We start from the raw sequence: 4381 nt of genomic DNA, 5'->3' as shown, positions 1-4381 counted from the left end.
TGAGCTGGAGAATGAGAAAAAGGTCAAAAATACAGAAAGTAGTAATAATGAAAACTAAAAAGTGGTAAACAAGGAGAAAATAGAAGTTTAAATCACAACTCAGTTGGTGTAACTGTGTTATGCAAAAATACTACTTCCGCTATACTAGTATATTAGTTACATTTAGGGGTGCTACATATTAGTTGTAAAATTGTAACCTCACCTCACCCTTACTTAAAAAATCGTAACCTCACCTCACCCCTATAAAAACTACTCACCCCTAAAGTATTTGCTTATCATAACCCTAAAGAATTTATCGACCCCTAAAAATCATACAAAATTGCCCGCCTTTAAATAGTTTTCTCACCCCCTAAGATCCTTTCTGTCAAACACTTTGATGGTATTACAGGTGATGTTACTGATTATATGATCCTTTTCTATCAAACACTTTGATGGTATTACAGGTGATGTTACTGATTATAGGATCCTTTTTTGTCAAACACTTTGATGGTATTTCCTTTAGTTATCATGAAACTTAACATGTTAAACGTTGGTTGGATGGATCATAGGGCTTTTAGTAGTAATGTGCAAGGATGGAATGATGAATGTGGTTGTTAGTGTGAGAGTTGTTTGTATGAGCTCTTAATTGCAACCAAAGCTGAAATTGCCTCGTTGTATATGTCTTGGGCAAGGTTATTTGATGTTAATTATATATGTTTTGTGTTTATTATGTAGTAATAAAGTTTGATTTAAATTGCTAATTGAGGTTTATATGTTCTGTAATTGTTAAATTAATGAAACTTTTAACAGTAGTAGCAGTTTTATCTGTAATTATATCAATCAAAACGCTTTATAGAAGATTGAGTAATTAGAAGGCCATAAACTAAACAACAATTATTTGTAATGATATGTGTAATGCTAAAATGAATGTATATTCTTTAGCTTGGATTTACTTGTAATTTGTCATCAAAGCAAACCACACACAATCATGACTCACATCGTAGAGGCCAATACGGGCAGATGTGACTCCATGACTCACTTCGTACCATCATCCTCGATCCACCTTTCGTCGTGGTTTCGAAATAAATGGAGTTAGTAATCTCATAGATTATGAAATATGAATGAGGTATAACCTTCAGGTCAATCGTTATTGCCTACCGTTGTTCTTTATCGTGGTTGTCTTAAATGATTAGTGAACGATTTACAAATTCCTTACAAATTTGTTGGCGGATCCCTACTTTATTTGTCCCTAATCGTATAATGTCAATTCTCACTTCCTATGATTGCCAAACATATTCACACATGCTTAAGTAGGCGCGCTTTGAATGACGCATACAATTCCCCGTGAAAGTCCTTCAACGTCTAAATTGTAGACAAACTATAAACTAAATACAAGAAAGCACTATCAAATACTTTTGATATGGACAATGATTGTAGCAAGTAAGAAGCAAAAATAATAGTGGGTGTTCCTCACTTAGAAGCTATCCGATTAACACATAATACCCCTTTTAATGTCACATGCTTCAATTAACATCCTAATCACAGCTTCCAAAGAAAGAACTCATGCCTTGACAAAGCTCGCCAAGGGGAGAATGGCTAACATTGCTCTTGACAGAGGTCAGGTCTTCCTGTGTGCATCCAAAGACTAATGCTAGCTGATCCTCACTCTCAAACCAGATTCAACAATAATTGGCTCTTCTTAAATTGTTTTAGAGGTTGCATATGTTTATTGGGTGGTTCAGTCAAACAATATAACTCATAGTGTTAAATGCTAATATCTAAACCCAGATCTTCCACATAAAATCAAATTCAAAACTAGAAAATCTGCATTGCCTCGTAAAAACAAATAAATTATACGAAGGAAAAAAACACCAAAAAAAATTGAAGCAGATAACCAACTAAGACATTACAGAAGAAAATAAATTAGCCTAGATAATAATAAAGATGAAATAAAATCATCAAATTTAACGGTTTACAAATTAATCAGGCATAATTAGTAAATTTTAAATTTACAAAAATGAAATCTAACCTGAAAATCAGCGGAATTTCATATCATAATTGCAAATTGGGATAATTTTTGTTTTGCCAACAGTAGTTGATCAATTCCCCCCGTATCTTACCGTATTAAAAAAAAAAAAAAAAAGGCAATAGTTGATCAATTCTTGTTAAAATTATATTTTTACTCAAAGGAAATGAAAAACTAATCGGTTGTTCAGTATCACAAACAACCTACAATAAAAGCCCAATTAATCAGACCCTCAATCCAAAAATAAATAATTAAGAAATTACAACAAACAAAAAAGGTGGAAAATTTTACTTGCTTGATATCACACATGATAACAACGACGATGGAGGTCAGTCTAAACTCCTCCCTATAGTTCACAATCGACAAGTCAATATTAAGCAAACATGACATATTTCCAAAATTAAACAACAGAATTATCGAAAAATGAGCGAATATTAGAGTTATACATGAAAACAAAGAAGCCAATTGGAGGCCTCTTTGGCTTGTTAGGGACCTTTGTTGGCTTCCCCTTCTTAGCTGCGGCTCCTACAAAATAACGCCACAAAATATCAAGTTTCAGAGTAATAAGAGATCTAAATTAGAAAAGAGAAAGAGAAACATACCTGAAGAAAAGATATCAGAAAAATTGATTTCTGAAGAGAGAAATTAGAGTAAAATGTGGTGTAATCTGATTGAAGAAAAGATATTCAGAAAAACTCATCAACTTAACAGATGAAAAATATAAGAGTAAAATGGCGAAGAGATTTAGAAAAAAATTGAAAACGATGTACACATGCAAGGAAAAAAAAGACCTCAGAAACTGCTTCAATTCAATGGAGAGTTCATCCAAACGAAATATAATGGAATGAAATAGAAGAGAGAGATTTGGAAATGGAAATGAAAATGAAAATGAAATGAAATGAAAGAGACATAATGGTTGTGACACTTTGTGATGGAATTCGGGACAGGTGTCAAAGGTAGTCAACAAACAACAAGGGCAGGGTCAGAATTTATGTGAAAGAATGAGGGTAAAAACGGAAATGCACTATTCCTTTGAATGGTAACTCATACTTTGGTTTTTGAAGGGTTTTCATTATCCGAAAGGGTACCCGTTCTGATAATCATAACGGTTTAGGTACCCGATCCGATAATTTTTTATGGGGTACGGTTATTGGGTATCATTTTTCGGGATATCCCCGCCCTCCGAACCGGACGTGAAGGTCTCCCCTCATCCGGCTCTCTGCAGGAGAATCTCCACTCGCTGCTTCCCCTAATATCCTCCCTTTACCACATTACCCGATCCGATTCGATAAGCAATTTTTTTTCCTACCTAAATCTATTTATCCAAAAACTAAACTCTTACTTTATTATATAATCACTTCATAATTCAAATGATTAGTAATATTATAAGTAATTTGGTCATGAACATGTGATATTAGTGTTGAATGATATCTTAATAATTATATTATAAAGTCTAATTTTCATTATTGGATATCATATTGGGTACCCGATAACCTATCAAAAAATCCGGGTACCCGAACTTATCGGTTCGGTTAATGGATATAATTTTTAGTGTTATTGGTTATCAGGTACCCGAACCGATAGTGCTAACGGTACTGGTACCCGACCCATGCTAGAATTTGTTTTTTTTTTCATTTAATAAATGAACAAAAATTAATGAGCAAATAACCCCGGATGTACGGTACACTTGGGTGTACAAAACTGGCTCTCGACCCATGCTTTTAAGTTTTCTTTTACGACAAAGGTTTTAAAGAGTTAAGTATAACACTAGGGTCTAAGTTTGTAGTTTTTTCACCTTTTGGGACCTATGGTTAACAATCCGGCCAACTAACTACAATTTAACCCAGGTAAAACTTAGGTCCTTCAGTTAATAAATGCTGAAAAAAAACATAGGTCTTTCATTTAGTAACATGTTAATTCCCAAAAATATAGGTCCCATATCTGATAAGGCTAAGTCAATGAATAATGTTATTTTCTTTTTATTTTTCACCATCTTTTTTAATTCTCTATACGGTAAAATAATAATATACAATAATTATGAAATTACATTTTAAAAATACACGAAGATTTGGACATGAAAATGTATGGGCCGAATGTGGTACAAAGATTATGGTGGAAAATGTGAATCATGCTAGGTATGGGAGATCCCTAAATTTAGTGAAACGCTAAACATCGCCCGCAATTTACCATATAAAGCCCACAAATATGTTATGATTTGACCATTATGCCCTTTTGCTAAAATTGAGATAATCTCGGTGTAAAAAATGTGGAGCCGTACTGGCTCGTCGGGGGAGACCGGATGGCAGGCCGGAGATGCGGGGGACGCCGGAGGTACGTCGTCGTCGACGGAAAACGAGGTAAGTGACCGCTAAAATT

General features: G+C 34.1%; 1 long non-coding RNA gene across 2 annotated transcripts; it reads right to left on the bottom strand.

The window, feature by feature from the left end:
• Nucleotides 1-2098: 2098 nt before the first annotated feature.
• On the bottom strand, nucleotides 2099-3266 carry LOC110718084. Of its 2 annotated transcripts, XR_002510832.1 has the most exons (3): nucleotides 2797-3266; nucleotides 2608-2672; nucleotides 2099-2530 (listed from the first exon to the last, which is right to left on the bottom strand). It is a non-coding gene; the product is annotated as an uncharacterized LOC110718084 (long non-coding RNA). The 2 variants fall into 2 exon arrangements; XR_002510831.1 differs by having other exon boundaries at nucleotides 2608-3261.
• Between the last annotated feature and the right edge of the window lie 1115 nt (nucleotides 3267-4381).

The sequence above is a fragment of the Chenopodium quinoa genome, unplaced genomic scaffold (assembly GCF_001683475.1).
Source record: "Chenopodium quinoa cultivar QQ74 unplaced genomic scaffold, ASM168347v1, whole genome shotgun sequence".
NCBI lineage: Eukaryota > Viridiplantae > Streptophyta > Magnoliopsida > Caryophyllales > Amaranthaceae > Chenopodium > Chenopodium quinoa.
This window is presented reverse-complemented; position numbering and strand designations above follow the sequence as displayed.